Below are 11387 nucleotides of genomic sequence, written 5' to 3'. Positions count from 1 at the left end.
TTTCAAAATGCTTAAGCCTTGAAGTATGAGGTTTACACCATGAGGCAAGGTTGTTAGACAGTGTATGCTCTTAGCTCCAATCAGATTGATGTACATTTGACATTTATTGTAAATGAATAAAAGTACATAATTGATTCATGTTATATCTGGTATGTTTTTGTGTAATTATCCTTAAACTGGACACTTGTGAAATTCGTATTAGTTTAGAATGTTTTCAGTTGTTGGATAGACTTAGAGAGATTTAATCTGTCAAGGCTGACACTAATATGTTGCCAAGTTAGTTGGGGTAGCTTGTCTCAGCTGTCGGGGTGAGACTCGAAGCACATATAATGTGTGTTACTTGAAACATTGGACTCGGACCATTTTCCAATTATGCCCTGGATCTTGGAGACTGATGGGCAAAATTAGAAAGTTACACTTAACCCCTAGACTTGATTATAGTACTGCACTAGGTGTCGGATTGGACTGTCTTTGATATGTTAATCAGTGAGATCCTTTTGGGGTCAAAACCTAGGTATGTTGGGGCAGTCTTTGATCATAGTGACAGAATCAGTTCCTTTGTCGGACAAAGTAAATGATCGGGGACTGTACTCTCTCTGATGGAAACCTAAACTATCAATAATTGATTTCAAAGTTGTTTGATATTTGTTTTGCAATATATATATTATATTATATTTTAAAAAATGTTTACAAAGATTTTAATATGATCCATCCGAGTAGAGAATGTAATACCTTGTAATCGAAAAATAGATCATCTCTTGTCACGCGTGTTTGATTATTATGGAGTATGTTAAATGTAAGACCATTTAAACTCGCTTAATACGACAATTCTTGGCCATATGCACATTTAAAAGTTGATAGTTTAGGTTTTAAAAGGGGCTAAACGGCGAGTGCTGGTAATTTTAAAAGTTGCGCTTTACTCTGCCGCTATGCACATTTAAATATTTTATTTAAAAAGTATAAAAAGCACAAAGCAAAAATACACCACCAGTTGATAAAAAATTATCCGTGCAGTCAAATAATATTCCGCGCGAATTCACTCGCCTAAGGCCTTAAACCGTTCCCACATTTTCAATGGTCATCAAGGAGGCCGGTCAGCAAGGGTGGCAGAACGGAGAGAGGGATCGATGGAGAAGAAGCTAAGGAAGAGATCATAGAGGAGAGTGGAGAGGAGGGTGGAGGATCAGAGCTTATTGCTGAGGTTGAAGGAGATGAAGCGAGCGAGAGTCTGGTGAGTGCGAGTTTAGCATCGGTGTTCCGGTGAGCCTCGGTTTTAATCAGGGCCCAAACCCATGCTTCCTCTTCGCATGAATCGGTAGATGAAGTGCAGGGTGGCGATGGAGGTTAGTAGCATATTTCATCGGATGGCATCCTTGACAGCGACAAGTAGAAGCGGCAGATTTGAAATTGATTAGGTAGGAAGTTGGAATTAGGGTAGACATGAGGGAGTGAGAAATCTCGGAGTCGCGTGTGACTTATAAGGTTGGGGCTGAAGGCAGAATCCTTGAGGGAGTGTTTGCTTGGTTCGTTCTCTCTTTTTCAATGGTAAAATCCTTCTAGGGCCAATAATAGAAGTATCCGCTATATTAATTTCCATTTCTCGAAATCTCTTTAGAGAAGTTTTTTTTTTTTTTTTCAATTGTTCTATTTGTCTTTTTTGTTGTTTTTAGGTTTTCCCTATCCCCCCCGTTTGGCTCCATCAACACTCTTATACCAATTAGCGCGCCTACCCCCTATCTCGTCTCCAGAGGTAATGTACTTTAACAAATCAATAAATCAAAATTTCTTTTTCCTAATTCATCTTGTTAATAAATATAGTATATTTTTGTAACATGGTGCTCCAGATATTTTTAGTTTCCTGTAAATTTATAGAATTTAGTAATGAAAGTTCTATCAGATTTTGGGAAGAATGGAGTGAACACCCTGTGTTCTCTTATTATTTTCGATTTCAGGCTAGCCCAAAAAGAACGGCCACAGTTTTCTAGTTGATCCATCTCTGACAAATAAGGTAAGCTTGAACTTTTTCTAATTTCCATCCTAGCTTACTTCTTTCGGTCCTAGCTTACTACCTTATAAACCCATGAGAAATATTGTCTAAGAAGACATGCATACATATACGTATTAGTGATGGTTTAAAGAATCCATGAAATCCTGATCCATTGTTTAGTTGCATGGGGTTGGATGTAGTGGTGCAAGAGCAGAAGAGTATCAGTTGCAAACAAGTTTTTCCTTTCTTTATCGTAGGAAACAAATGATAGGTTGGACTCATCATCTAGCAGGGGATTCTGCAACTAGGTTCCATGGTTAAAGCAATTAATAGAGAATCTGGATGTAAAAAACTATTAGCAGCCAAACAAGGCTGTAGTTTTCTACTAATAAAAGAATTAAGATGGAGAAAGAGAGAGTAATGACAGAAAATTTTAACAAAAAAAATCTAATATTCTTCCCATGTTCTGTTTGTGAAAGAAAAGATAATTTCAAAAACAAAAAGAGGAAAAAGAAAATGTATGAGCCCTCTTCTTTTGTCCTTTTCTTTCTCTCTCCTCAAATCCCTTTGAATCTTTTATATTTTGATAGTAAAGCCCTAAATAAAACATAAGAAATATGTATTATATGATGGGTTGTATGAAAAGAACATAATAAGTTGTAGACATGGTACTAAAACCGTTTGCCTTTTTTGTGATTTCTCATATTTCAGGAGTCTGATTTTGTGGCTTTGCCTTATTTGTAGATCTTTTATTGGTAGCAGAGCAAATCCTGAATTGCAAAGAAAACGATCTGCCTTTGTTGGGCATTTCTTCATTGACAAAGTTAGACTTCAAATGCCGCATGAGGACATGGTCTGTGTATATGTTGCTTTTACATTCTATTGGTTTTTGGGGTTGTCTTTCTTTTATTTAATATTTATTGTTTATGGCGATTGTTCTTGTTTACCCAGAAACGAGCAATATCTACATTTTATGGTGGTTGTTTATGGAATGGAGGCTACTACAACAAGAGTGGACATATGGTGGAAGGAGTTGTACAAGGTTAAACCTCATTCCTCCCTGTTTCATTATATATTTTTGAGCATTTTCCTTTTCTTTATTGTTGCTATTCTATTCTTACTCTGCCCTTTTCTTTTCAATAGCAACAAGTGGTGGAGTTGAGAAAGGTTGAAAACAATCTTAAGTTCAAAAAAGTAGCCGATTCTTGTGTTGGTTCCTCTGGTAAGGTTGGCACCAAATAATCTATGAAACCCATTTACTCATCATAGGAATCATTGTTTAGTCCACCCATTATCTTTTGTTGACACAGTATCTGGGACCCACTTTTGAGAATGAAAACAGACAATAAAGAAAAAATGGACTTTTACCGTTTATAGGTTGTGAAAGTAGTGAAAACACGTTAATTACTTTGGTCCCATTTTCTTGAGAAATCCCTCAAGGAAATGACCACGTAGGCAAACACCTCCTCAGGCTTCTTCCCTGAATGACCTAACCAGAAATCCCTCTGCAAACAAAATTATGAGAAGCCCTAAAAGGGCCACTATCCAATGTTTGTCCAATCTATCTAGAGTCATGGAAGGGATGGACTGAATATGGAAGTTACCTTTGGCATTTTTTACAGTGTCCACTCTCAGGCTCACCTAAAACCTCACTTGTCAGCAAGAGGTTTTGCTATTGCACCAGGCAATAGCCTCTTTTATGAAAACCCTACATCTATTTACTCATAAGTTCATTTCCAATGATGACTTTGTTTTTAACAGGTATATCAATCACCTCGGATCTTACTTCTCTGCAGGTTGCTGCTGGAGAACTTGAATTAAATCATGAATAAATTTGATGCACTGGTCTCCTGAGGACTTTGAAACTAAATTATAGGTATGGACCATAATATCTTATCTTTAATAATCATTTCCTTGGTGCAAGATTGAAAATGGCTGGTTGGAGATTCTTGCATTATTATTATTATTGTTAATCGTGACCAACATGCAATCGCATCTTTGCTTATTGGTAGGAAGTGAGCAAAGAATTTATTTAGTACATTTCCCATTTTTATTTCAAAATTCAACATTTGAAATTTTTGATAAACAGTGATTCCAAGGCTGGCTTAACTTCTTTTTATGGTTAATAACCAAAAAGGCTTAACTCATCTAAAAAATAACCAAAAAAGCTTATTAATTACTTTTCTGTTCTGTACAATTTTATTAATGATAAGAATGTACAAAACTTAACCGATGCAAAATTTCTTCTTTAGTTCAGTGTACCACCACCCTCTACACCCAAAATATAATTCTATCTAAATAAAAAATCTTTCCACTTCAAAAATCTTTTAGCATGGTTTTCTCATCAGTGAGGAAACAAACATCTGCCTATGTTTGAACAAAAGGTTTTCCATTATCTTCATAGATTCTACAGTTCCTGAATTCCTCTCCATCCAAATACTCTGGTGTACTACATGAGAAACCATAACCGCATCAATTTAGCCATTTCATTATAAGGGGTGATCATTTCTAGCCCAGCCTGCCCTAGTCCACAAATTTCCAGGCTTGGGCCTAGATTTTGTGTCCAGGCCTGGCCTGGGCCCAAGCCTACATCAGACCCAAAAATTGGCAAATTAGTAGAAATGGACAAAATAGAGAAAATAATACTAAGAAGCAAGCTGAGAAATTATTAAATGAAGCTAAGGTTAAAGAATCTGATGAACTCTACCAGTATTCCAGTACAAAAGAAGGTAAAAACAATATGTACAAACTATTAAGGATGAGAGAGATGGAAAATGAGACCTAGATCATGTTAGATGCATCAAAAGTGGAGATCAAAGGATTCCTATAAAGAATGAGAAGATTTATAAAAAGCATATCAAGAGCTCACATTTTAAAGGCCTTAGGAAATATATGGAGAGTTGCAAACATAGAAATGGTCATTGAATAAAATCTTCAGAAGTGAAAGAACCCTAAGAAAGATAAAGGTAGGAAATGCTCTAGGACCGGATAGTATTCCAATCAAAGTTTGAAGGTACATTGGTAGATGGGTTAATTATGGTTGACTAACTTGTTTAACATGATTTTTTAAAACAAATAAAAAACTATATGAATTGAGGAGTACAATGGGCCCTATATATATATATATATATATATATATATATATAGCAAAGGTGATATGAAGAATTGTACAAATTATTGTGATATTAAGATCATGAGAATGATAGTGAATTAAACTATTTTCTATATATATATATATATATTTATAGCAAAGGTGATATGAAGAATTGTACAAATTATTGTGATATTAAGATCATGAGAATGATAGTGAATTAAACTATTTTCTTATTTTATACCCATAATAGTGCAACAAGAATCCAAAGGCCAATGGCTGAAAAAGCAACTACTGTTTCAGTGTGTAATTTGATTTGATCTTCTCCTTGGATTTCTTTTTTTTTTTCTTGTCCATCTAGTTTATGAAATTCCCACAGGGTACAATTTTCAATTTAAGTTACATACTATGATAGAACCACTTTTATATGTTCTGTTTGAGCTGTGAGAATGATTCATTTTGAACACTTACTGATACTTTATGTTTCCTATTTGCATCACTGCAGGATTGGGGGTTTTTTGTGCCATATTTGATTGGGAGTATCTCTTTGATAGTTTTGGCAGTTGAAAGCACTAGCCTAGGGTAAGGCTATGGGGAGAATTTAGAATAAACAACATTTTTCAATATTCTTTCTGGAATAATAATATGAAATGCCTAGGAGCAATGTGCCAACCAGCTGGTTGGTAAGGTCTCCTACTGGTTGTAGCGGAGACTTGGGATCGAATCCCGCCTGCACCTGGTTTGGGGGATGGGCTACCCACCCCGTCATATAGCCCTTCAAAAAGATATAAAAAAAAATGAAATGGCTAGGAAGAAGAAATAGTGTATGGAAAAGCAAGGAATGTATGTACCTTAGAAAATCAAGTGCTTTTTACAACAGCCTTACTATCATCCAATTAAGAAACAAACTCTCCATTATACAATGTAAAACAATTCATAAAATTATACCATGTAAAAGGGTAGACCCAACTCCAACTCCCCTCATTGCTCAATGCCTCTCTATCCAGACCTAGAGAAACCAAAAATTGATGGTGGTGGCCCTAGATGAGAGGACAAAAGATGCCAACTAGGTGATATAGAAAGTTAACCCAACCCAAAGATGATGCATTTTCAACTTTTTTTTTGAGGTCCTTATTTGGCTTATACTTGTATAGCATCTAGTTGTACAGAGGACCATATACTTTATGGTTTTAATACAACATAGTTTACCTTTCTTCCAAAAAAAAAAAAATCTATTTGATCTAGGGAGTGCATGGGTATTATAGGCCAAAGGCATTGGCTTCTTTCAGCTTCTGGTTACACTATAGAAGGGCCATTACCCAATGTTGGTCCTGGCTATCTGAAGTAACCCAATAAATTTGGATTTCTTTGAATTCTTACTGTCTCCAACTAAAATAAATGCATTCTAATTATAGACTTACTAGAAAGTTTCCAAATTCATGTTTTTACCTTTTGGAGGACTTGATTACTTACAAGTATGGACTTTAGAGTTGAGATCTTAAAAGGGTATTTTCATCCCATCAGTTGATAAACAACAGTGAAGCCATCTGATATGCTGAGCAACTCAAGCTTCAAGGTTGAGAATGGGAGACATATATCAGAATGAATTGAAATAATGTAATTGATTGGTTGATTTTATCCACTAAAATAAATGCAATCTAATTTTAGACTTACTAGAAAGTTTCCAATTAGTAATTTGTTGATATCTTTTTTTCATTTTACAGTTACATTTCTTCCTCTATAAGATAGAAATATGATGAAATCAAATTTCCATTGAGTCTCAGTTTCTTACTTGATTGGCCTTCCTATTCTAGGGTATTCATTGGATATTGGAAAAGAGCATGTCAATCTGGTTGATGAAAGGGTGCAGAAGCTGATATACAGTGGGCAGCTTGATGTGAAGGAACTAGACAGGTATCGGTTTGATTAGATATAAATATTGGAAATCCAAATTTAATTAATATCTTCTATTTCTATAGAGCAAGTGGCTATGATGCTTTTATGACTGGGTGTCTTTGCCTAGGTTTGTAGACATCTAGATATCAATTTCCAAAGGGCATATGAGCTTTGAAGAAGACATGAGAGTCTTTGAATAAGAGCAGAAAGCATCTAAAGCTGGTTACTATTTTGATCAACAAAAAATACAAAAAGAAATAGAAGAAAACATGAGAGAGCAGTTTGAAGAACACATTAAGTCCACGAGAACAACTTTATTAAGTCATCCATCAAGACAATCAAGAAGACACTGAAGATATGAAGCATTGTCTACTTATTACTATGTATATGAGAAGACAAGAAGAGGAAGAGAGTTCGAAGACTGTAGTATACTATGCACGTAGACTAATCAAAGTAATTATTTATTTATTTTTTCTTTCTTGTAAGACTAAAGTTCCAAAGGTTGTCAAGAAAAGAAACAAGTTATTTTGTATTGAATTTTAATTTGGATGAATAAAATTACAAGTTTATTTATAAATGAGATTTGCAGCCAATTACAATTAAATTATAGGTTATTAGTAACAATTTCTAGGTTGTTTTGGTTAAAAAAATAAATAGAGATTTAGCGGAAATCTTGACTGCCGCTATAAAAAAGGTGCGGAGACTTTATAGTGGCACTCAGTCTTACCCTTTAGCGGTAGTCACAACTGACGCTAATGATCATTTATAGTGGCCGTTTTTTGTGTTCTATTGGCAGTTGCTAAAACTACCGCTAGAACCCTTTAGTGACACCAAGTTTAGCGGTAGTTTGGCGATTGCCGGAGAGCTTTTTAGTGGTAGTTTTTAAGGTTTTTAAAGGCAGTCAAACTATCGCTAAAAATCAATTTTCTTATAGTGGCCTTCGTAAAGTGACTGGACTCAATGACCATTTAGTATAAATGTTGGGCCCGTTAAGAGATCATGCTGATGGATTCAGGGGTTCACTGTGTTCAGTAGTGAATTCAACCAGGCCTTGTAACAGAGGCTAGACTGAACCCATATGGCTTTTGTGAAGATCAATGTTAGGGTCCCACATTATACAAAGAGAGCCATGTTAACCAATAATTAAAAGGGAAAGTGAGTCCACTTACTTAATGGGCCTAGGGCTCAAGATTAATATGATTAATCAATATGGGTGAATTTGGGTTTAGATATGAGTTTGAATTAGCAGATAAGGATAAGAGGGTAAGTCTTATCCACTTAAAGAGTACAGATCCAAATAAAGATTTGGATTAGTAAATTCATAATCAGATTAAGAGATAAACTCTTTAAGATCTATTTAAATAGAGGAGGGCGGACTACAAAAATGTTACACACTGCTTTCAGTTCTCCCTCTCCTTCTGCTCTTGCTGCCATATACCCTTTTCGATCTCCATTCTTGGACTGATCAAGATTGGATCTTGATTCTGATTTTTGCAAGAAAAATTAGATTTGAATTCATGCTCACCTCCCTTGCTTGATCCTTGTAGAAGGATTGCGATTCTTGCTAAAGGACTGCATTGCTGATATGTTTCATCTCAAGTTGTGCCATTTTTAGTGGAGGCAAGATTTGGTATCCTCTTTGGGCATGAACACCTACTTTGGGAGCTACATTTTTGGATTCCGTATTAGGTATTGCTCTCTCTTATTTTTGTTTCAAATCTGCTTTAATTTGTTTTAAGAACGATTCATGAAAAATGCAGTTTTTTTAAAACTGGGAATACGATTCCTAGAAGGGAGAAAAGAAAATTTTGAAATTTCGCCCAACCACCCTACATGATTTGGCCATCCATATGATGGATCTCCCTTCCCTTCAAAGGCACACAGATTTTTCCTCAAGGCTTAAACCTCACAACTTTGATGTGAGGCTTAAGCCTTTGTCAGGATGAGGCGTAAGCGTCAAGCCTTGTGGCACGAGGCGTACCTTAAGGCATAAAAAGGCATAAGCCTCAAGTATAAGTGTTTATTTGGTGGTTTAATGCAAATAAATGTATTTGATGCATTTTCTTAGTTCAAAATATATGGAAGAAGCACTTTAATAATTATGAACCAAATAAATATAAGTAAAAAAATGAAAAACCAATTGGGTAAATCAAGCTCTATTAGTTTCTCTTAGTGTTTTAGGATAGTTCAATGCAAAACTAGCCAATCAAGTTCCTAGTATCTCTTGGATACATCAAGTGATTTTTCTTATTATTCTAATTCGTTCATCCTAGGTTTATTATTTTTCTCATTTTTGTTCCTAATGGATTTATTTTCTTTTTATTGATTTGTTTGCACAGACCAAATTACTAAGTGTTATTCTTTCTTCTAAACTATTGAATGACTAGAAATCTAATATCCAATTACATGGATGATTCTTCATGTTTCCTTTCTTCCAAATTAGTCATTTGAATTTTTTGAGAACTTTACATTTTTAAAAATGAAATGTAAAATGTTTATTATTGTTAGTTGATTCATTATTATTTTATTTAATGTAACCACTGCAACTTATTATTTATAAACATTTATTTTATAGATATTTATACCTTCTATCATTCTAATTTAGTATATTATATGATATATTTATCAATTTATAAAATTTAATAAATTTTATTCTTAAGCTTTGAGGCTTACACCAAACAATGCCTTGAGGCTTACGCATCACCTTTTTGGGCCATTACACCTCAATTATGCCTTTAACCTTTTAAAACCATGTTTTGCCATGTCTAATATGATTCCTAACCTTCCCAATACTAATGGATGCCTTTATTTTCGTGCCTTGGTGATTATGTCTCTAGAGTTCAAGTTATTTAGTTATTTATTTTTTATTACATATTTCCCACAAGTCCTCTCTATCTACTTGGTGTCTGTTTGGGAAGGCTGTAGTGCAAAGGTTTTGAGTAGGTAGGTGCCACACGAACTATCCATAAGCTATGTATGGTGAAAAATCCAAAGAATCCAAATTGATTTTCTGTCGGTAATTTAATTTTAGGCTTATCTACTTCAACTTCTTTATATAGCTTATCTGGAGCACTTAAAGCAGTTGGGTCTTTTAGCTAGATCTTCAGCTCAACCCTCCCAAAGAGGCCCTAGAATTCTCTATCCCAGCTTTCCTAGGCCTGCATTGTTCCTTAACAATGCTTTCATTTACACCTATATCTCTTAGATTCCTAGGTTTATAGACTAAATTCTAATTTATAAACATAATTGGGTTGTGTTAAAATTCAATTTGGATGCACCGAAAATGATCCACCATTCATAATTTACCATGTATCCTTATATTAGATCAAATGGAAAACTAATTACTGAAAAACTCTTGAGTCTTCTTGGCCTGTCATAGATCTCTTTACTTTTTTTCCTTTTAAGTCTCTCTCTCTCTCTCCGTTTCTTCTAACATCTTTATTTGTCCTTTGAAGCTGTTTAATAAGATCCAATGGTTTTCAAGAAAGAGTAGTAACCTAGATCAAAAACCCTCTCCCTAAGGTTTCTCCCATTTTTTTCTTTAGTTCTATGAATTTGTTTACAAAGATTAAAAATTTCCAAAATGTTATAATTTGTAGAAAAAGAGAGAGCAAGAATTCATATTAGAATACAAAACAATAGGAATTAAATTTTAGAAAGTCGGAGATTTGAATAAATGAATCACCATCACCATCTGATTTTAAAATGTAACCTAGATGGTAAAAGACAATAGAGAGAGAGAGAGAGAGAGAGAGAGAGAGATATGAGGAGGAGATATTTGTTGATGGATTTCATAAGGGCAACTAGGAAGGATTTGTGAAGAAGTCGATTGGAGCATAAAGTGAAACTCTCTTTGCCCCATAGATAGCTTGGCCAAAAATAATAAATATGGAGAGAGAAAAAGGGAGTGTAAAATTTAGCTAAAAAAATTGTTTAGGACAAAGATGGTTGATGAGGAAGGGTGGTGAGAGTTTAGACGAGAGAAAGGGTTTTGAGCGAGAAACAGAATTCTATGTATTTTGCTATCATTGGTTCTTCAACAATCTCTAGGACTCCTTCCATTGTTGATGTTGGTGGAACTTATTCTATGTCAGGTTGCAATTCTTGAATTGGTTCTAGTTGAACTTGAAAGGTGAAGTCACTTACCTCCTTACCACGATCTACTACAATCAGCACATTTGTATTTTGCACTTGAATTCCTTTGACTTGCTCCACTTCTATTTCTTCTTGATCATTAACGTCAAGCTGATCATGGGTGTTGGAAACTCTAGCAATTTCTATTTTTTCTTGATCTACACCCTCTTGATTTCTAATATGTACAACTTCTATAGCTTGAATTTCTTCTTCTTTAGCTTCATCCTCAACTTCAGCTCTAGGATAGACATCAACATGCAAGGAATCATCTACTTTCTT

General features: G+C 34.7%; 1 long non-coding RNA gene across 8 annotated transcripts; it reads left to right on the top strand.

The window, feature by feature from the left end:
* The first annotated feature begins 988 nt into the window (after nucleotides 1-988).
* LOC148876136 (uncharacterized) lies at nucleotides 989-7551 on the top strand. 8 transcript variants are annotated; one of them, XR_016105853.1, is made up of 10 exons: nucleotides 989-1545; nucleotides 1671-1750; nucleotides 1953-2008; nucleotides 2732-2840; nucleotides 2939-3029; nucleotides 3131-3209; nucleotides 3784-3863; nucleotides 5584-5660; nucleotides 6893-6992; nucleotides 7102-7551. It is a non-coding gene; the product is annotated as an uncharacterized LOC148876136 (long non-coding RNA). The 8 variants fall into 8 exon arrangements; XR_016105856.1 differs by having other exon boundaries at nucleotides 3749-3863; XR_016105854.1 differs by having other exon boundaries at nucleotides 3131-3214.
* The last annotated feature ends 3836 nt before the right edge of the window (nucleotides 7552-11387 follow it).

Source organism: Nelumbo lutea, chromosome 1 (genome assembly GCF_056320005.1).
Source record: "Nelumbo lutea isolate HS-2025 chromosome 1, American lotus-T2T, whole genome shotgun sequence".
Taxonomy (NCBI): Eukaryota; Viridiplantae; Streptophyta; class Magnoliopsida; order Proteales; family Nelumbonaceae; genus Nelumbo; species Nelumbo lutea.
The sequence above is the reverse complement of the archived record's forward strand: the minus strand, read 5'-3'. Positions and strand labels throughout refer to the sequence as shown.